This window comes from Dama dama, chromosome 18, assembly GCF_033118175.1.
Source record: "Dama dama isolate Ldn47 chromosome 18, ASM3311817v1, whole genome shotgun sequence".
Lineage (NCBI taxonomy): Eukaryota > Metazoa > Chordata > Mammalia > Artiodactyla > Cervidae > Dama > Dama dama.
Window position 1 is genome coordinate 11,232,561 of NC_083698.1, and position 23,596 is coordinate 11,256,156.

General features: G+C 40.6%; 1 pseudogene; it reads left to right on the forward strand.

Annotated features, from left to right (window-relative positions):
• The first annotated feature begins 12,656 nt into the window (after positions 1-12,656).
• LOC133072721 (peptidyl-prolyl cis-trans isomerase FKBP1A-like) lies at positions 12,657-13,209 on the forward strand (annotated as a pseudogene).
• Positions 13,210-23,596: the final 10,387 nt, after the last annotated feature.

Sequence of the window (23,596 nt, forward strand, 5' to 3'; positions counted from 1 at the left end):
TATGATTAAAGCTCTTCAGAAAATGGGCATAGAAGGAACCTACATAGTAAAGACCATATGTGATAAGCCTACAGCAAACTTTATTCTCAATGGTGAAAAACTGAAAGCATTTCCCCTAAGATCAGGAACAAGACAAGGGTGTCCACCTTCCCCACTATTATTCAACCTAGTTCTGGAAGTCCTAGTTACAGCAATCAGAGAAGAAAAAGAAATGAATCCAGATTGGAAAAGAAGTAAAGCTCTCACTGTTTGCAGATGACATGATACTGTACGTAGAAAGACAGTATCAGAAAATTACTAGAGCTAATCAGTGAATTTAGCAAAGTTGCAGGATACTAAATCAATACACAGAAATCACTTTCATTTCTATATATTAACAATGAAAAATCAGAAAGAGAAATTAAGGAATCAATCCCATTCACCATTGCAACAAAAAGAAATATCTAGGAGTAAACTTACCTAAGGAGACAAAAGAACTGTACACAGAAACTTAAAAGACACTAATGAAAGAAATCAAAGATGACATATACAAATGGAGAGATATCCCATGTTCCTGGGTAGGAACAACCAATATTGTGAAAATGACTATACTACCAAATGCAGTCTACAGATTCAATGTGATCCCTATCAAATTACCAATGACATTTTTCACAGAACTAGAACAAAAAATTTTACAATTCACATGGAAACACAAAAGACCTCAAATAGACAAAGCAGTCTTCAGAAAGACGAATGGAACTGGAGAAATCAACCTTCCTGGCTTCAAATTATACTACAAAGCTATAGTCATCAAGACAGTATGGTACTGGCACAAAAACAGAAATATAGAACAATGGAACAAGATAGAAAGTCTAGAAATAAACCCATGCACCTACAGGTACCTTATTTTTGAAAAGGAGGCAAGAACATACAATGGGGCAAAGACAGCCTCTTCAATAAATGGTGCTGAGAAAACTGGACAGCTACATGTAAAAGAAATGTGAACACTTCCTAACACCAGACACAAGGATAAACTCAAAATGGACTAAAGACCTAAATGTAAGACCAGAAACTATAAAACTCTTAGAGGAAAACATAAGCAGAACACTCAACTTAAAGCAAGATCCTCTATGACCCACCTCCTAGAGTAATGGAAATAAAAACAAAAGTAAACAAGTGGGACCTGATTAAACTTGAATGCTTTTGCACAGCAAAATTTGTAATTATAATGGGTGAATATTATTTCAAATGTTAGGAAGCTTTTAAGCATTATAAAATTAACAATAAGCATATATATGTTTGATTATTGTATTTTTAAACTAGATTGTAAAAAATATTCAATACATGTGTAAACTGTTAAGCCTATTAAATAGACCATAGGACCTAGGGTAGAACCTTCATAAAACAGACTTAATAAAAGACAGTTTGTCAAGGAACATGCAACTTCTAGGAGAATGCCTCCTCCACTTCAGTTGGATAAAAATGGGAGAGACAATCTAGTAAGCTTGAGAGCCAAATTGGAATTTTTTTGTTGAGCAGTATTAAATCATTAATATACTGTCATTTTGACCTACAAAATGGGATTCAACAGCTTCTCTTGATTAAAACAACTTGGGTAGTTACCTGCAGAATTGATTTTGACACCAAGAATTCTAAATACTCATGCTTGAAAAGCACCTTTAAATCCATTCTGATATTTTAGTGAAATCCCTTCTAGTGTCTTACATGCTACACATTAGAATTATAAAACTTGCTTAAAAGTTAGACTGATAAGGTAGTATACGTAAGAGACTATTTTCTAAAAGTAGAATTGAATATATTATGAGTATAAATTAGCTAATAGGTTAAGAAATAAGATTTAAATTTCTGTGATCAAAAATACTTCCAAACAAAAGGACCAGATGGCTTCATAGGTGAATTGTATGAAACATTTAGAAAAGCATTAATACCAAAACTAAACAAAAATACCACCAAAACTGATACCAAAACTAAACAAAGATACCACCAAAGAAAGAAAATTACAGGCCAGTATCACTGATCAACATACAGGCAAAAATCCTCAATGAGATCCTAGCAAACCAAATCCACCAACACTTAATTAAAAGGAACATACACCATGATTAAGTAGGATTTATCCCAGGAATGCAAGGATTCTTCAATATCTGCAAATCAATCAGTGTGATACACCATATTAACAAGTTGAAGAATAAAAACCATATGATCATCTCAATAGATGCAGAAAAAACTTTGACAAAACTCAATACTCATTTATGATAAAAACTCTCCAGAAAGTGGGCATAAAGGGAACTTCATATAAGACCATATACAACAAACCCACAGCTAGCATCATTCTCAGTGGTGAAAAGCTGAAAGCATTCCACCTAAGACCAGGAACAAGACAAGGATGTCCATTCCCTGCCACTTTTAATTCAACATATTTTGGAAGTTTTAGCAACAGCAATTCAAGAAGAAAGACAAAATGGATCCAAATTTAAAAAGTAAAAATCTCACTTTTTATACAAAATTTATTTTTTATACAAAATTATTTACAAAACACTTTAAAAAATACCATTCTAAAGTATAAACATGGAGTAGATCAACATTTTAAAAGGAAATGCTTGCCTGGAAGTGATTGTCATGTGCAGGCAAAATCCTCATTCTTCAAAGTAATTATAATATTTTAAAATTCAGCTGATTATACTATCATTTACTTCACTAATACCTGGGCTTCCCAGGTGGCACTAGTGGGCCTACCAATGCAGGGGGTGCAGGTTCGATCCCTGGGTCAGGGAGATCCTCTGGAGGAGGGTATGGCAACCCACTCCAGTATTCTTGCCTGGAGAATCCCATGGACAGAGGAGCCCAGTGGGCTGCAGTCCATAGGGTCTCAAAGAGTTGGACCCGACTGAAGCGACTTAGCATGCACGCACTAATACCTAGTAGTCCTATTCCATAGCAGATATTTGGGAGAACTGTTTTTTAATTTTATTTCTTTTTGGCTTTGCTGGGTGTTCAGTGATTCACTAGGGCTTTTATCGAGCTGTGGTGAGTGTGGACTTACTGTGGTGTCTTCTCTTACTGTGCCTCCCAGACTTGGTAGTTGGGGCACACAGGCTTAGTTCCTCCATGGCATGTGAAATCTTCCCAGACCAGATGTTGAGCCCAAGTCCCTTGAATTGGCTCATGGATTCCTAACCACTGGACCACCAAGGAAGTCCCTTGAGGGAATTTTTTAATAATGAAAATCGCTAAAAAGGATCATAAAAGTTATAACAATTTTTTCTTAATTCTACAGCTACCACAGATGGATTATTTAATTTTTTAAATCTCCACTGCCAAAATAATAAACCAGAACTTAGCTGATGGTCAAAGTTCTCCATGTTTATCTCTTAATACAAGTTCCAGCCAGACCAGTCTTACTGTTCCCCAAATGTACTCTTCCTTAGTTCCCGCTCTTTTCATCCACCTAAATCCAACTTTTTTAACATAGAATTTAAACTCCACATCCTCTGTGAAACCAACAGTTTATATTCTTTTCAACTATTCTAGCATTAATTGCCTGGTTCCATTATATTGTCATTGTTTTCCACTCTTCAGTAAGATTGCAACTCCGGTGTCAAGATGGATATAGTCACATGCTCTACACAAAGTAAGTATAGTAATGTTTGACCAGCAAGCAGTTAAGGAGTTCTGGTTTTACTTCTGCCATCTTAAAAACAAAATTCCTCTATCTCTAGCATTCCCAAAGCTACTGCTTCATTCATCCTCTCCTACAGACCTGAATTGCCTCTTGTCAAGATCAACAAGAGCCTCCATATTGCTAAATCTATTGATCAGTTCTTAGTTTCCACCCTCCTTAACCTATGGTTGACACAATCGATTTACTGCCATCTCCTCCAATCTGATGCCAGGATGTCACCATTTTGTCTTTTCCCACTACTCTTTCTTGGACTATGGTACTAGTCAGCTTCTTTTTTCTTTGTAGGTCTGCCATACTTACTCTTTTTACATACCTATGCTTTTCAGCTTCCATCTTGCCCCTCCTTAGAACATAATCTTTCCAGGACAAAGTTTTTGTTTTACTCCCTATGGTATCCACAGCTCCTAGAACAATACCTCATAATTATTTGCCAAATGAACTAATTAATAAAAGCTACAGAAATAGTATCAAGTACTAAAGGAAAATTATTTTCCCATCTGCCTTCTTGGTGATTTGGACAAGAGGCTAAAAATATGCTTTATTTGAGTTTTAGGATATTGATCTGAATAATGTTATAAAAAATTTAACCCACTTACGTGGTCAGATAAAGAGTGAGTGCAAATAGTCACATGGCACATAACCTGTGACTCTGCAGCAAATTAGGGTCTTTGTGCAGTTTCCCAGGTGGCACTAGGGGTAAAGAATCTGCCTGCCAAAGCAGGAGATGCAAGAGACCTAGGTTCAATCCCTGGATCAGGAAGATCCCCTGGAGTAGGAGATGGCAACGCACTCCAGTATTCTTGCCTGGAAAATTCCATGTGCAGAGGAACCTCGTGGGCTACGGTCCATGAGGCTGCAAAGAGTCTGACAGTACTGAACCAGTGAGCCTAAGGGTTTTTGCGGCCTGGATGGAAGCCGCTTGCACACCTGAGTGCTAGCCATACTAGGTAGAATAGGCTCTTACTTGCTGTGCATTCTATTTTTCATTTTCTTGCTTTATGCTGGGGAAAATGTCCATTGCAATTTGTCATTGTACTTGCTATTATATTTGTTATTGTAGAGGGAATTATTTGGAATCCTATCTCTACCAAAAGTGGAAAATGAAAAGATAAACTAGGAAGGCTATGTATTTTAAAAAGAGATTGTGCTTTTTGTGGAAGTAAAAAATATTCTTCTGTGTTCAGACAAAATGTGACTGTGTCATAAAACTACTTAAAAATACTACTTCAAAAACCATTATGAAATCAACTCTACTAAAAACTATTGCCAGTACATAAAAATGTATATGTGGGTGCCAGTATAAATAAAACTCATTTTAATGAATTAAATGAAAGCCTGAAATTTCAACAGGACGTTAATGAAAACTTATTAAATAATAAATGCTATAATGTATATTAAGTGAAAAAATTGCATCAGAACATGTAACAGATGGTAAGTTTTAAAATCATATCCATTGAATGTAGCAGAAATTACATGCCAAAAAAATAAGCTTTGAAAATAGAAGGCTAATGAGGAAAAATTAACTCCCTCAGATATGTCCACCTAATTATACTTGTGCTTACATTGAGAATTCTAATGTAACCAACTCAGAAATATACCAATGTCTTGTTCATTATAAGAAAATGATATACTGATTGATTGAGGTGATCCTAAAGTTTGATATAGGATGAATACAGTCATTGACATCATAAAATGGGAGTGTTGGTGGCTTATCATATGGACAAGTCAGTGTTTTCTTTGATAAATTGGATGTACCATATGGGAGCCTGCTATATAAAAAGAGGTTAGATGGCATTGTACTTAGAGTTCTTTAGAACTCTTGAAAGAGATTAAACTTTTTACATAATTCAAGAGAAAATGACCGTTAGCCTGATTTCAAAGACTGAACTAAAGATGGCCTGTTTTGATTGGCTATTCAACTCATCTTACCAGTTTGAATATTTCTCTTCAAAGACATTCAAAACTGATTGAATATATGACTTGATTTGCTCATTCTCAGGATAGCTGAGATTCAGAGAAATGTACTTGGCAGCATTTATTATGGTTCGTTTTCTTACTTTTAGTGTAAGAAAATTTCTACAGAAGGAACAGTTGGCACCTACATTCCCAAAATTATAGGATTGAAGACTAAATTCTAGAAATTTTTTTCTTGTTTTAAATTTCATAAGATGTAAAAGCACTATTCATTTTCCTTTTCATATTAATAGTGACAGTACAAGTGAACTATGAGGGAAAAGTGCAAAGTTATATGACTGCCATTCAATATGGTACCAAAACCTAAATATGACAAAATTGGAATGCCTGAATTCTAGGTAACACCAGGAATAGTTGCTTTAAAATATAAAAGTTATACAGGTATCTTATCCATTATGAAGAATTTTGGGAGCTATGAAACAGGATAAGATGAGATGCTTTGTCTTTAAAGGATTCAAAGATAAAATATTACTAAATATCATAATGGAAAAAAATCTGACATTTTTACATCTTAAGAAAAAGTGGTACCAAGATTCTTTTTCCAAATTTGGGGTAAACCAACAAAGAAAAACTTCTGCATTTTTTATTTTCAAATTTAAAATATCTCCAATATTATAAACATATGTTATATTAAAAGCTTACACCATCTTATGTTAAAAAGGTTATCTGGTAGTTGTGGGTCTTTTTTTTTTTTTTTTTTTTTTAATTCTTAGCTTTCTTTACCCTCTAATCAAAGTATTTGATTTTTGACCACAGTTTTTTTATAACTAGGTCAGTATGTTTTGTTTTGTCTCATAAATCATAGGATCAGTGTGAGTCGCTCAGTCATGTCTGACTCTGTGACCCCATGAACTGGCCTGCCAGGCTCCTCTGTCTGTGGGATTCTCCAGACAAAGTAAATAAAACTGAGACCATCATCTACGTTCTCCTTCCCTCCCCTCAGAAAACAGCAGCCAACACTTTCTCCTGTGTTTCCTCCTTCAGTGGAAGGTAGCACCATCCTTCTTTCTCCCCAGTGGAAAATCTTGGAATCATCCTAGACTCGTATCTTTCTCATACATTCCATGCTGTCCATTTCCTAAATCCTTTTCAGTCTTCATATTTCTCTTCTCTTGTTGCCTCTGCCTCTGTTCAGGCTCTTATTATTTCTCCTCTCAGTTCAGTCAGTTCAGTTCAGTCACTCAGTCATGTCCGACCCTTTGTGACCCCATGAATCGCAGCACGCCAGGCCTCCCTGTCCATCACCAAATCCCGGAGTTTACTCAAACTCATGTCCATTGAGTCAGTGATGCCATCCAACCATCTCATCCTCTGTCATCCCCTTCTCCTCCTGCCCCCAATCCCTCCCAGCATCAGGATCTTTTCCAATGAGTCAACTCTTCGCATGAGGTGGCCAAAGTACTGGAGTTTCAGCTTCAGCATCAGTCCTTCCAATGAACACCCAGGACTTATCTCATTTAGGATGGACTGGTTGGATCTCCTTGCAGTCCAAGGGACTCTCGAGAGTCTTCTCCAACACCACAGTTCAAAAGCATCAATTTTTCGGTGCTCAGTTTTCTTCACAGTCCAACTCTCACACCCATACATGACCACTGGAAAAACAATAGCCTTAACCAGACAGACCTCTGTTGGCAAAGTAATGTCTCTGCTTTTTAATATGCTGTCTAGATTGGTCATAACTTCCCTTCCAAGGAGTAAGCGTCTTTTAATATCATGGCTGCAGTCACCATCTGCAGTGATTTTGGAGCCCCAAAAAATAAAGTCTGACACTGTTTCCACTGTCTCCCCATCTATTTCCCATGAGGTGATGGGACCAGATGCCATGATCTTAGTTTTCTGAATGTTAAGCTTTAAGCCAACTTTTTCACTCTCCTCTGATTTCACTTTCATCAAGAGGCTTTTTAGTTCCTCTTCACTTACTCCTCTGGAATTTGGAAATATCTGGTTTTGCTTTTATCTTTATCTAGATCATTTTCTTCTTCCTTTCTCTTTCAATGTTGCATATTAAATCAGATTCTAGCCAATAAGGTCAATGAAATTAAAATCTTGTAGGGTAGATGAAGATTAGTATTTCTTATATGTTGTACACATATTGTAGAATGTGGCTAGGCTGAGAATCAATGTTGGAGAAATTTCAAATGTCTTTGCCAGGCTTTGTACAAAGTCTTCACGATCTTCAAGATGGTTTGTCATTCCCTTCTCCAGGTGATCTTCCTGACTCAGAGATTGAACCTGGGTCTCCAGCATTGCAGGCAGACTCTTTACCATCTGAGCCACCAGGGAAGCCCTAATTAAAAGGATTATACTGTACTCTGTGAGACTAGACTAGATAGGTTTGGAGTAGCAAGATGAGTTTTTTCCTAAGTGATTCAGGAGAAAAATAGTGACAGCCATCTCTGATGTAGAGAGAGTAAACTAGAATGAAGAACCCACCTCACCTCCTTCCATCCCACCCTCATCTCAGGACGCTATCACTAACAAAAATTAATGGAAAAACATTTACTTGAAGGCCAAAAGGTCCAGCACTTTCAAAACACATTCACACACAAGGGAAATAGAGCTGGAGCACTTAGAGATTATGAAAGTTTAAAGGGAAACTGTAGAAAAGTAATGTATGGGCATGGCTATCCAAAAAAGAATTTAAATAGAATAATGGAAGGAACACACACATACAATGGAAGGAGTAGGAATTGTATTGAAACAATTGGATGTATAGACATATTAAGCTCTAGCTATCAATGTGGAATATATAAATTAATAGAATATAAAACAAATATCTTAATTCAGAAAATGTTAGAATAAGGTAATATTTGATTTCACATTGCTAAGGAAAGATAGACATAGTCTTTAAATAGTCCTGAGACAACTGCTTAATTATGGGAGTGTGTACATGCATGGGTAATCACTCAGTCGTGTCTGACTCTTTGCAACCCTATGGACTGTAGCCCACCAGGCTCCTCTATCCATGGGATTCTCCAGGCAAGAATACTGGAGTGAGTTGCCATTTCCTACTCCAGGGGATCTTACCAAACCCGGGGATTGAACCTGAGTCTGAGTGGGGGCAATAAATTCCCTTTCTTACTCAAGACTGTATATTGTCACTCTGTTTATTTAACTTGTATGCAAAGTATTGGGCTGGGTGAGAAATGCTGGGCTGGATGAAGCACAAACTGGAATCAAGATTGCTAGGAGAAATATTCGTAACCTCAAATATGCAGATGATACCACCTCAATGTCAGAAAGCAAAGAGGCACTAAAGAGCCTCTTGATGAAGGTGAAAGGAGAGTGGAAAAGCTGGCTTAAAACTCATTCAAAAAAACTAAGATCATGGGATACAATCCCATTGCTTCATGGCACATAGATGGGAGAAAAATGGAAACAGTGATAGACTTTGTTTTCTTGGGCTCCAGAATCGCTATGGATGATGACTGTAGCCATGAAATTAAAAGATGCTTGTTCCTAGATGGCCTATTAAAAAGCAGAGACTTCACTTTGCCAACAAAGGTTCATATAGTCAAAGCTATGGTTTTTCCAGTAGTCATGTACAGACGTGACAGTTGGACCATAAGGAAGGCTGAGCACCATAGAACTGATGCTTTCGACGAGATCGGGCACGTTCAGGGTGGTATGGCCGTAGACAGAACTGATGCTTTCGAAATGTGGTGCTGGAGAAGACTCTTGAGAGTCCCTTGGACTGCAAGGAGATCCAACCAGTCAATCCTAAAGGAAATCAACCCTGAATATTCATTGGAAGGACTGATGCTAAAGCTCTAGTACTTTGACCACCTGATGCAAAGAGCCAGTTTGTTGGAAAAGACCCTGATGCTGAGAAAGATTGAGGGCAGGAGGAGAAGAGGATTACAGGGGATGAAATGGTTGGATGCCATCACCAACTCGATGGACATGAGTTTGAGCAAACTCTGGGAGTTAGTGATGGACAGGGAGGCCTGGCGTGATGCAATACATGGGGTTGCAAAGTGTTGGACATGATTGAATGACTGAATAACAACTCCATATATCAAAAGATATTTAAGGTGATTAAGGATTTAAAGACATACAAAAGAAGAAGTAGAAAATGTACATTAAGAAGTCCAAGCTCATACTGCTCACCACCCAACAGGTCAATTAATTGAGAGATGAGTTGCTAGGGTAAGGGACAGTGACTTTATTTGGAAAGCCAGCAGAGTGAGAAGTTGATAAACTACTATTCAGTGAACCAGTGTCACAAAAAACCATCTTCTCTGATTTAGAACTCAGGCTTCTTTGATAGGGGGAAGGGATAGTTAGGGAATTGGGGTGGACAGGTACACACTGCTGTGTTTAAAATGGATAACCAACAAGCACCTGCTCTATAGCACAGGAAACTCGGCTCAATGTCATGGGGCAGCCTGGATGGGAGGGGGGTTTGGGGGAGAGTGGATCCATGTGTATACATGGCTGAGTCCCTTGCTGTTCACCTAAAACTATCACGACATTGTCAGTCAAGTATACCCCAATATAAAAGTGTTATTGTTCCTTTTTTTTAAGTTCAGAGAGAGGCAAAAAGGAATACTGAGATCATCAGGAAGAGAAGGTATTCACACTGTGACTGAGGGTGAGTTCCCAGGGTCTGCACGCCTCACTGAAACCTGCATAGTCCATTCCCCCACGAACAACCCTCCGCTCCATTCTGTAACCCATTAAAGTTCTGAGAAATGTTAAAAAAAAAAAAAAAGAATTCAGGCTTCTTTTATATTAAAACATGGTGGGGGAGGTAAAATCCTAGAAAGGATGTGTTAATTTCTCACTGCCTAAGCCTGTTCACAGGTGGGCCTGGTCAGCATGTTTCCTGTGAGCTAGACAAAGCTATTTTAACTCAGCGCTGACTTCCTGGGAAGCAGGGTTCCCAGAGATGTGCCATTATGTATAATTTAGGCTCATAGGCAATATCCCTTTAGTGGTTAATTTGTAATAGAATACAGAGTTTCTTCCCTATTACAGTTTTCTACTATCAATGATCCATTTCAGAATCCTGTGGGAAAAGGGACAAAGATCTAATTCCAGCTGAAGAGGGATGACAAAGAGGTGATTACAGAATGGAATTGATCAACCTTGAACAGAAAATATTCCTTAGAATCTTTTGATCAGCAGTACTATCCTATTTCCTTTTTCATCTACAACTATCTGAACCTGGTTAAAGCCCTTAGCACTTTATTGTCTAATTTAATCAAACTTGGGGTTTTGGTTCCTATTCCCAACACATATACATTCCTATGCCATTTATTTGGACAAAATTAAATATGCTGGCCCTTCTCTAGCTACAGTGACATTATAATGAACACTTGGCTTATTTTTTAGAGAGCAAGGTAAATCTTCTAAGAGTTCACAAACCCACTGCTCTCCAGGCCTCTCAGAAATAGAGTCATTTTTAGACGATAGTGGTACTGTTTTTTATCCCAGTGTGATGAATCCATGGCTTACCCCAGCCAACTTGACAGATGAATGCATGGTAAACAATAGCGTGTGTGGCCCTGTTCACCTTGCCGTCAACTGATGTCCAGGCCCTTATTCTTCCCGGGTGTGATGAAGGACTCAGTCTCCAGGTCAGAAAGGATGTAAAGCAACTTCAGTTGGAAAGGCTAGTTCTGGTGGAAGCAAACTCATGAGCAGAGGTTGTTATAGGGTCCAAGGTTTTAACATAATTGGCAATTTCTAGGTCTTTAGAGCATTTAGAGGTTCTCCCACCCAGGCAGACACCTGGAATGGCTGACCATACCATATTCAAAAGGGGCTTAATTTAAGCCCACTTCTAGGAGCCACTCGGATCCATAGCAGGGTCACTGTTAAGGCCTTATCCCAAGTTAAATTAGTCTCCTGACATTTTAGCAATGCTCCTTTTTAACAGATGATTCATTTTCTTGGTTTTTTCCTATTGATTGTGGTCTCTGAGATGAACATAGTTTCCAATTAATTTGCAATGCTTTAGACACCTGTTTAATTATACTGGAGACAAAAGCAGTCCCACTGTCATTTTGAAGGGCATGAGGCAATCCAAATCGGGGAATAATTTCCCTAAGCAGGACTTTAACCACTTCAGAACCTTTTTCTATCTGCATGGGATATACCTCCACCAGCCTGAAAAAGTACCCAAAACACTAACAAGTCTATGAAATTTCCTGCAGCTGAAGGCATTTAAGTCTACTTGCCAATCCCCAGTGGGGCAGGTTCCTTTGTGTTGAGTCCTCATCTGGGGAGGTCTGACAGCAGTCTTCAGTTATTTTTAAGCACATTTCATGCAATTCTGAGGGACCTCCTGGATGGTCTCTTGTAGGTTGCTGTCTTTCCATCATGTTTGATTCTTTGCAATGCTATGGACTGTAACCAGCCAGTTTCCTCTGCCCATGGGATTTCCCAGGCAAGAATACTGGAGTGGGTTGCTATTTCCTTCTCCAGGGCATCTTCCCAACCCCAGGACTGAACCCACATGTCCTGCATTTGCAGGCAGATTTTTAAACTTTGAGCCACCAGGGAAGCCCAGTGGAATATTACTCAGCCATGAAAAAACAATGAAATAATGCCATTTGCAGCAACAAGGATGGGTCTAGAGATTATCACACTAAATGACCTATAACAGAGAAAGACAAATATTATAGCCTATATATGGAATCTGGAAAGAAAAAAATACAAATGAACTTATATACAAAACAGAAATAGACCCACACACAGAAAATAAACACGGTTACCATAGCAAAAGGGGAGGGGGAGGGATAAATTAGGAGGTTAGGATTAACATATATACACACCACTTTATATAAAATAGATAACCAACAAGGATCTACTGTATAGCACAGGGAACTATACTTATTATTTTGTAATTACCTATAAGGGAAAAGAATCTTAAAAAGAATACATGTGTGTCTGTGACTGTGTGTGTGTATAACTGAATCACTGCTATACACCTGAAACCAATACAACATTGTAAATCAAACTACACTTCGCTTTTAGAAAGTAATGAAAGGAAAAAATGGCATTTAGCTTTGCATCTTCTTTTTGCAGTCATTGTTCCCTGTTGTTGAACATTTTAAAAGCAACATCTACCAATGGAGAAAGGTTCACTCCAAATGCACCATTTAATGTTTGCAACTTTCTCCTGACATCTGAGACTCTTTCCCCCAAAAAGCAGCGGAACTGCCTGCACGTCCGTTCCTGGGCCACACGGCCGTTTGCAACACCAACCCACCCAGTGTACCTGCGCCCGGACACCACAGGAGTGCAGGTGGAGACCGTCTTCCTGGAGCCCGGCCCTCCTTCCCCAGGAGCAGCCAGACCTGCGTGGTGCACTACATGAGGCACCTGAGGATAGAAAGAAATCTGACTCCTCCCAAGAGAGAAATAAGCCCTTTAAGTTTGTGCTGGGTGCTGAGTGAGCAGGAAGTGATCTGAGGCTGGAATGAAAGTGTTGCTCAGATGTGTTTGGGTCACAGAGCCAAGTTGTCTCCCCAGATTATGCCCAGCATCCAGGCATCATCCCCCAAATGGCAATCTGGTCTGTGTGGGAGCTTCTAAAGCTGGAATGACTGGAATGGTCTTCTTCCTGGGCTCCCCATTCTTGGCTATGCCATAGAAGGATCTGGTTCCTCCAGCTATGCACAGCAAGTCTGCAGGTAGCTTTTCTTGATGTTCCACTTCTCTTTGCATAAACATCTTCCCTGGCCGACTGTGTTCTGTCACCGGCTTTGCTCATCCCCTTTCTCCTCACACGGGTGTTGACCTGAACTATGGGCCATAAATCTCGTTACTTGTTTTAGTTTGTTTTCATTTTGAGGTGAAGGTTGAGTTTCAGTCTTTTGGATCCAGGTTGCAGTTAGGTTTTAGTCAAGTATTAACAGCACAAGTTATGGGTTAACTTCAGAACAGGAATTGGTATATGTTTATGTATGGGGCTGGCGGGAGGTGATGCAAAGAATCTATATCTTATTTTTCTGGATGAAAGTTTTATTACATACTAAACATTCTTGTTGCTCTTGCACTGCAAAGTCACAGTAGATTTGAGGTGCTTTTGAGGGCCAAATTATTCTCCAAGTTTAGAGATGTCTTTGGGTTGAATTAGAAGCCCAACCCAAAATTAAATGGAAGGGGGAGAGTCTTTGCCTCTACTGTCCCACCCCCACCTTCCCCTGTATCTGTCCCCAAGCCAGAAGGGACCTCTGAAGCCTTCTTCATGACCTTTTTTTTTTTTTTAATGGATATTCGTGACTCTTATAAATCTTATAACCATCCAGGCACCACTTCTTAAATTTTAAAAACTTTAATTGAAAGTTAAATTGAGGGTGTTGTTGTAGATACTTAACACCTATGAAAGCCCAGCCATCATGACAAATCCTGCTGTCTTAAGAAAATGATGTTGGTCATCACACCTTCAGCATCTCTTGGTTTTTCTGCTCGGCAAGCCCTACTGATCTCAGAGTTTCCTGGCTCCTCCTTCTCCCCCACCATCTTGCTATCCCATGTACTGATTTGGTGAGAGCAATTGCTGCCTATTCCCCCTGTCTCCAGAGGCTTCCCAGGTGGCACCTTGGTAAAGAATCCACCTGCCACCTCAGGATACGCGGGTTCAATCCCTGAGTCGGGAAGATGGCAATCCACTCCAATATTCTCGCCTGGAGAATCCCATGGACAAAGGAGGCTGGCAGGCTATAGTCCATGTGATTGCAGAGAGTCAGACATGACTGAGTATGCATGAGTGCATGTGCGCACACACACATTCTCCCCCCCCAACACACACACACATGAGTCTCAAGTTTTATTATTGCAATAAAAGTGCTTTATGCTGGCTTTAAAAAAAGAAATGAGGCATCTTTGTTTTTTGCTGAATTTCCTGAATTTTGTTCAAACCCTTTTGCTCTGGTACCTCTTTTCAAAGCCCTGCCAAGATGAACTTATGACAGGGCTCTAATAAGGGGGTCCTCACTCACTGGGGTTCTGATTTGGCTCATTTGTGGGTACTGGCAAGTGCGCTTCCAGTGGGCCATTTGGGTCTATTAGTGGAGCTGATACACTTCTTCCCTGGCCTTATCAATGACCATTGTCCTTTCGGCTCCTGCAAGCATATCCTCCCTCTAAGGAGGGCTGCCATCTTTCCAATTAAACAAGTCTGAGAAGGAGAAAGGACCATGGATTCATAGAAACCCAGGTCCCTGTCATTTGTATTAAGACCGCCTACAGAATATCGGCACAAGGGAAATTGCCCTGCTCCAAAATGGCTCCTGGCTCAAACTGAGTGCCTTGTGCATTTAAAGGCGATGCCAGACTAGGTCTCTCTGCCCCAGGAACTAACACAGGATTTTCTAATCGACTCTACGAGGAGATGGAGCCAGTCTGACCACTTCCTAATCCCCAGTGTAGGGAACTGGGACTGGGCAGGATCAGGAGGCAGGGCTTCCTTGGTGGCTCAGTGGTAAGGAGTCTGCCTGCCAATGTAGGAGATGATGCAAGTTCAACACCTAGGTCGGGAAACCCATTCCAGTATTCTTGCCTGGGAAAACCCTTTGATGGAGGAGCCAGGCAGTTAATGGGGAGCTACAGTTAATGGTGTCGCAAAGAGTCAGATACAACTGAGAAACTAAATGACAAAACAAAGAACAAGAGGCACTGGAAGGGGTGAGTATGTTGGCATAACAGCTGGAGGAGCTGGGACGGTCAGCTCAGCCGGAGCTTGGAGCAACATATCCGCACCCGCATCCCCTTTCTTTCCTTCTTGTGTGACAGATTTTCCCTTGGGGCTTCCCTGGTGGCTCAGATGGTAAAGCGTCTGCCTGCAATGTGGGAAACTCAGGTTCGATCCCTGAGTCAGGATGATCCCCTGGAGAAGGAAATGGCAACCCACTCCAGTACTCTTGCCTGGAAAATTCCATGGACAGAGGAGCCTTGTAGGCTACAGTCCATGGGGTCGCAAAGAGTCAGACATGACTGAGTGACTTCACTTCACTTCTTCTTTTACCATAAAGGTGACGACTGTCTGTCTTTTCTCCACCCTGATGTAATAAGACAAATGCTGCACATAGAGGATTTCATCTTTCTTTTTCCCTTTCTTCGAAGAATAGCTATAGAGCCATTCAAAGGCCACTATAAAACCATAAACAACAATTGATCATCTCCAACCAAAGAATGTCTTTTCCCCTTGACGTTAGCTAACCAGGCTGAATCTGGGATGGGGTTTTGGGTGATTTTAGGAACCAAGTGGAAACTTTATCTTCTCCCTGAGAATATCCTGCTTTCAGACAAGAACAGATAGGCTTTTTGTTGTTGCTGCTGTTGCTTTCCTCCATTTGACATTAGTCTGTAAATAAAAAATGGTATCAAGACAAAATGAAAAACCTGGAGACCAAAGAGAAAACCCTAAGTAAACCCGCAAATTTGGTCTCAGGGTTTTACATAACACAGGAAACATTAGCCCCAGGGTAACATGACTCCTCGGAGAGCTGCTGGATCCACGCCAGTGACACAAGAAGACGCAAATGACATACTTGACCAGCAACGGCAACAATACAAGGTGCACAGGATCCCAAGGTAACAATACCTCAACCTCTTGCTGAGACCCTACCAGGTATTGTTGGCACACATTGTTAACAACAAAAACCTTCCTCTCAGTCGTGAGTTCATAGCTGTAATCACTTACCCAAAATGTGCTTCAGAGAACTTGCTCGAGGAATAGTGGAAACATTCCCCGTTTTTAAAAGACAGAAATACGACAAACAAAATAAACAGCATACACACGCTAGCATGTAAAGAAACAAAATACCTGTTCACAAACCAGGGAAAAGTCCAAGAACTGTTTTCTCTTTCCAACAGGATGCTTCCCAGGTGGCGCTCGTGGTAAGGAACACGCCTGCCAATGCAGGAGAAGAAAGAGATGCAGGTTTGAAACCTGGGTCAGGCAGATCCCCTGGAGGAGGGCATGGCAGCCCACTCCAGTGTTCCTGCCTGGAGGATTCCATGGACAGATGAGCCTGGTGGGCTACATACAATCCATAGGGTTGCAAAGAGTTGGACATAACTGAGGTGACGCAGCACACACACATCCCACTCAAATAGAAAACATGTTTGGTTTATTCCAGAGGAGAAAACCCAAAATGGAAGAGAAAGAACTCCCCGCATTTTCACATACTGGAGCGACTAACCCTACTGTACTGAGTCCATCAGTTCCTAGATACCCATTCCCGATTCCCGGCTCCCACTGCCACGCCCTGGGGCCCGCCTGTTCCATTTTGGAAATCTTGAAGGGAAGACCCTCAGGGCAAGCAGCCCCGGTTAAGGCCTTTACCTGAAAATTCCCCAGCCGAGACTGGCTGCCCACCAGCAGCAAGGCTCCTGACTGGCCTTGTCAATTTGTTAACCAAATCCAAGTTCATACGTCTCACCAAAGCCAGGCAAGTAAATCAAGCGTTTTTGGGCACGTCATAGCGACTCTATTTGGAAAACCAGCAGACTAAGAACATGATGGGCTAGTATCCCAAGAAACAATCTTCCTGGTGAGAACTCAGGCTTCTTTTATACCGAAGGGGATGGGGTTAAAGTTCTGGTTCCACCCAAATCCCAGAGAGGATGCGTTAATTGCCCCTTCCTTTAACTGTTCACAGGTGGGCCTGGTCAGGATGTTTCCTGTGAGCCAATCAAAGGTACTTTAGCTAAATTCTCATTCCCTGGTAGGCAGGGTTCCCAGAGATGGGCCATTATGTGTATTTTAAACTTATAGGCAATATCCTTTGAGTGATTAACTTGTAATAGAAGACAGAGGTTATTCCCTATTGGAAGTAAATATCTCAAAATGAGAAAAGATCCACTAAGATCTAGGCAAAAGATAAAACCAGAATTGTTATATTCCATTACATAGAAATGCCAAACCAATATGCCAGAAGATATTATATAGGAAAATTACAGGCCAGAAAATTTTAGAACATGAGTATTGGACAAAAATGTAATGTCCTCTGTATATATAGAGCTCTTAAAGTTTTAAAAAACCAAGGTATTTTCTGAATTTCAGTTGACTCCTGATTAATTCTATACAGAAGCCACTTCATTCAGATACCTTGATGTACATTACGAAAATCATTTAACTTGGAAGAACAACAAGAAATCACAGGATTCAAAGCCAGGCTTTCTGCGGATGTTTTTCAGGAGTTAGGGGAGGGGAGGATTAATTTTAATGGCCACAATGTTTAGTTTGCCTTTCTTACACATTTTCCAGACTAATATTAATTAAGACTAGGTTATACTGAGCAGAAATTTGGAACCTAAATGGCCCATCTGTCTGAGAGTACATATTCCACTTTTTTTTTTTCCTAAAGAGAATCTTGGCCAAACACTAGAGTACTCCCTCAGAAACTCCTGATTATTGAGACTGCTAAATTTACCCAAAAGGTGTTACTCCTACACTTACTCAGTGTTCCATTGTGTTACTACTTGCCCCCTAGATCTCTGAAATAGTAGAACTCCACATGGAAGATATCTAGTTTTGAACTTCCAGCTACTTAATATCTATCAGCTATGGGTTTACCTTGGGCCAAATGTATAAAGGAACATTAAGGGTTTGGTTTTTACTATTTCCTCAGACCCTTTAAAATGTATCTCAGAATTAAAGTCAGGCAGGCACCCAGAAAATTCTTTTTGTACCCTCAGGATTCGTCTTTGGTCTGCATCGTCCTTGGTCAGCACTGCAGGACATTCTGCAAAATGGTTACATGAAGTTTATCATTGTGTCCCTGTAAGAATGTTGTTGATTACATTGCACAATGGCCTCTTTATATGGACTCTCAGGAGTTGTTTCATTCTGCCCTTTGCACTGGATATTTGTGCTTCTCCTGAAGAGTTACTGCACTTGCCACTATCTTATGGACACTGTGAGTTGGGTTTTCAAACTTGCCGATAAAAACTAGAGTTAAGTTTGTGCTCCATCCCAGGATACAGGGCACTTTGCTCTTCCTTACTTATGCCAGCCTCATTCTTGGCCCCTTTATCCCCCTCTCACCTATTTCAAGTGATGTTGAAAGAGAAAGTGTTAGTCACTCAATCGGGTCCAACTCTTTGCGACCCCATGGACTGTAGCCTATCAGACTCCTCTGTCCCTGGGATTCTCCAGGCAAGAATACTGCAGTGGGTAGCCATTCCCTTGATATTATCTGGCTCCATTTTGCCTAGTGCTGTAAGCCATCTTACAGCCTTTTTGGGAACAAGGCAATGTGGTGGTCATAAAGTGTCTTCAGACCACGCCAGCCAGCATCGCAAAAGAGGCATCCCCAGAGTAGCTCATAAAACATCCCGCAAACATGCACAGTCCTCCGTTTAACTCTTCATACAGACAAGGCTGAGAGCTCTTCTTTTCCGTCTACACTGTTTCTTCCTTCTCGGTCCATGCTGATTCCTTTTTTTTTTTCTTTCTTTACCAAAATTTCTAGTAGTATCTATGCTGACTCCTTTTCTAATTCCCAGTTTTGTTTCCCTTTGAAGGTTACTGCTCTGAGGCCCAGATGCCAGCCCACTGCATCAAGATGTTGGTACACATTTGCCCTCCAGAAAGGGCAGTGACCTCTTCTGTGGACACTTGCTTCTCACTGCAACATCGTTATGCTGCTGCTTTGACCACATTTGGCCCCAGCCAAGTGGCTTCATTTTAAAACACACTTTCCCCACTGCAGTCTCAACTGCCCCCTTTTTCCTGTATCCCAGAGGATGCTGGAGCAGTCAGGAAAATTCTTCTGTTTCTCATAGCTTTGATTTCCCTGGCCCTTTAGAAAAGCTGGAGACACCATAACAGCTTGGTAGCGCAGGCAGTAAAGTATCTGCCTGCAATGCAGGGGACCCGGGTTCGATCCCTGGGTTGGGAGGATCCCCTGGAAGAGGAAATGCCAACCCACTTCAGGACTCTTGCCTGGAGAATCCCAAAGACGGATGGGCTACAGTCCATGGGTTCACAAAGAGTCAGATATGACTGAGCAACTAAAAATGCAACAACTACCTGATATATTGTTGACTGAAAGGAGAGTAGGATCTGCCCCATGCCCAACCCCCACTTACAAACAGGGACCTTGAGAAAAATAGCAGTATTGTTATTTGAGGAACTCTAACTCATGAATTCCCAATCTATATCCCAGTAAGAAGTGACCCTTGACAGAGAAGAGAAGAATAAGAATAACTTGGCACTTGGAGGAGGTATTGAGTAGACCCTCAAGATAGGAGCGTACACTGCTTCCCTCCTCATTCCCTTTTCCATATTTTTTAAAAGGAGGCAATATTACAGAGGTCTCTTCCACACAAAGGTCAATAAAGGGCTCTCTGAGAAGATCATATTTAAATTCTGGGAAACTCGTACATGGACTTCCTATGTGGCGCTAATAGTAAAGAACCCACCGACCAATGCAGGAGACATAAGAGACATAGGTTCTATCCCTGGGTTGGGAAGATGCCCTGAAGAAGGAAATGGCAACTCACTCTAGCATTCTTGCCTGGGAAATCCCATGGACAGAGGAGCCTGGCAGGCTACAGTTCATAGTCACAAAGAGTCGGACACAACTGAAAATACTTAGCACACAAATTCATACATAGCTAAAGAATTCTTCAAGAGAAGGTGTTTTTTGCCTTTAAGTCACAATTATTTATTTTCATTTTTCAACTTTTTTCTTAATAAAATGCCTACTTCATTTCCTTTATCCATATGGGACTAAAAGCTTGCCTTTCTCTCAGTAATCTAATTTATACCATTTTTATTACTCTCTTTCCCTCAAATAATGATATATTTGTGATATTTGTGAAAGGAAAGGGGAAGGGATAGAAATTTGAGTAAGAGGAGTGTTGGCATGTATGAAACACTAAGGAAGTCTCAACTGGGCTGTTTTGAGGAGCCCTGGGTCAAAGATCCCCCATTCAGAGGAATTCTGCTTGAGGAGAGAATAGCTTGGCCAATGGACCCCCATCAGGCTCACTCCTTGCTTGGGGCAGCCCAAGGAAATGAAGACCTCAGCCTGAACAATGAGGCAGGTACATAGGCGCTGTGTTTGCAGACCATCCACCACGACTTTCTTCACATCGGGTTCTCTTGAAGGGAGATGTGCAGGGAACCTCCACGACTACCACAGTTCACCATCGGTGGTGGACACAAATCCTCCACACCCACACATTTGTCCTACATAATTTCGATGGGCCACTTTTTCTGATGACAAATTTTCAAAGCAGAAGTGAACAGGACACATTACAGTCCTTGTGTCTGCAGTCAGCCTTTGGGCCACAGCTTATGCTCACATCTCCCCTCTCCACCATCAATTCTAAATCTCTTTTGCCCTTAGCCATGCCGTTCTCGATGGCCCACCTGGAGTTGTGGTCCAAACTCCCCTTCTGGCAGGGTCTGAGTTCTGGGCAATCATACTCTTATTAGGTGGGGCTCGATGCACTTGTTCGTTGGCAGTTCCAGGAGGACAAGGGAGTAACGAGTGGAACCTGAGTGGACCACCCTGGCTTCACACACGTCCTTTCCATCTGCCATTGTGGAAAAGCAGCCCCACCTCCTATTGTTGATCAGGTTCTTTTGCCCCTTCCAAAGCGGCAACTCCTCTTCTTGTGTACTGGTTCTTCCCATATATGTTTTGAGGGGAGACTCAAACAGCACACCTCCAGGGCCACCACAGCAAATAATGAGGGAAGTATTTGAAGTCAACAGTAATGAAGAAACCCAGAAGATTACAATTAAATTCATGTGCCACATGCAAAAGAGTGGAAGAAAAATTTGGAAACAGAGTCTTATACAGGATAATTCTTAATATAGTGAACATAGAATTTTATATAAGCAAGGGAAAGAGGGAAAAAATACAACTTAGTTTTAATGTAATCTCTAATACAGAAAGAATAGCTTAAACATATACCCAAAAGAAGAAAGTGAAATGCAAAGGATTAGGATCGTTGACGTTGTTTAGTCACTAAGTTATGTCTGACTCTTTTTCCACCCCATGGACTGTAGCCCACCAGGCTCCTCTGCCCATGGCATTTCCCCAGGCAAAATAATGGAGTGAATTGCTATTTCTTTCTCCAGGGGATCTCCCCAACCCAGGGATCAAACCTGAGTCTCCTGCATTGGCAAGCAGATTCTTTACTCCTGAGACACCTTGGAAGCCCAGGATTGAAATTGTTGTTGTTCAGTCACCAAGTCGTGTCCAACTCTTTGAGACCCCACGGACCACAGCACACCAGGCTTCCCTGTCCCTCACCATCTCCCGGAGTTTGCCCAAGTGCATGTCCATTGAAGTGGTGATGCCATCCAACCATCTCATTCTCTGTAACCCTCTTCTCCTTCTGCCTTCAATCTTTCCCAGCACCGAAGTATCCCATCACGATTGGGATACTAATTTATTTTTTAAAAAAGGAGAGTATTTCTCTTGGTCAAAAGAAATGCCATGAATAACTTAAAAGGCAAATTTTAAAATATTTTTAAAATAAGTAGACCTGCTTTTAATATTCTTATATGAAAAACTCTTACAGTTTTACTTTTTAAAGCAAGATTTTCTCCCACTTATGACTGGTGTGTAGTTTGTGATTCCAAATCACTTCATTCCGTTACTTTGGCTACATTACATAAACAGTTTAACTTGGAGGGCACATAGGGAAACAACAGTGCTCAAAGCTGGTCATTCTATGGGAGCTTTATTGAGTTTTTCCTTTTTCTTTTTTTTCCCCAATGTGGCACAGTGGGCTTTTGGTTACACCGTCCTTAAACATTTTACAGAATAAAACTATTGAGTCTGTGCTATATGGAGCAGAAACTCGGGTCCTCAATGGCCCACTTTTTGTGATTAAGAGTAAATTCCAAGTTTGTTCCTGAGGAACATCTTGGCGTGGTCCTTACTCCCACAAGCCACTCCTCCTGGTCCACCAGAATGATGGTTCTTTTGGTTTTCAAGACACAGAGAAAATGTTTCCTTAACCCTGGTCCCCTGCCCAGTAGTGTTTAAATTTGCACTCTGAATCAACCAAACAGAATAGCTGTAGGCCAGATATTGCCAGAGGGGTTTTACACTTTCCTATTTATACTGCTAACTGTAATTTTTTAGTCTTACTACTTCCATCCTGTTTTAGATTATTTCATTACTTTCTATTGCTGTGATTTATTTTCCTCTAACATATTACAGTCGTCCAAATTTTTTTCTTTTCTACAGATTTAAACCTTTGATATCCCCTTTTTACCAGACCAGAGGTTATCTTTAATTCTTTTCTCAGAGTTCTAATTTTATCTGAGTGGAGACATGTAAAAGGAACAGGCATATTATTGGAACAAAAATTAAAATTGCCCATCACTTCCCACATGAAACATGTGTACACTTCATCTTTGGCAAGGCGCTGCTTTGAAAATACCAATGGAGTTATAAGAGGATATCAGAAAGAAGACACCAGAGGATTGGTAAGCCTCTCTCTCAGCATTCTGCTCGTCTTTAAAATACCAGGGGAGATATGTGGCGATAACCAAAATAGGAATGTATACTGGCGCCAGCCATGTCCCTTGCATCTTCCCTCAAGGTCAACTTCCTGCATTATTTATTTCCACTTATTTATTTTTGAATAGAGAATATATTTAGATGGCTCAAAAATCAAAAAAATATTAAAAGAAAAGTTTTTCTAGGGTTGGTCGAAAAGTTCGCTCAGGGTTTTTGGTGAGATGGTGCAAAATACCTGAACAAACTTTTTGCCCAGCCCAATATTTTTAACTCCACTCTTCCTCATCTAATTCTCATGACTGCTACTCCTCCATTACATGTAGCCACTTTCACTAGTTTTTCATGTGTTCTTTCAAAGTCCCTTTATATAGCACAAGGAAATACATATTTCCATTTCTTTAACATAAAATATACTATCCAGGTTTCTGTACTTTTTTTTTCCCACTTAGCAATATTCCTTGCAGATCTCTCCCTATTCATGCATAGTTTT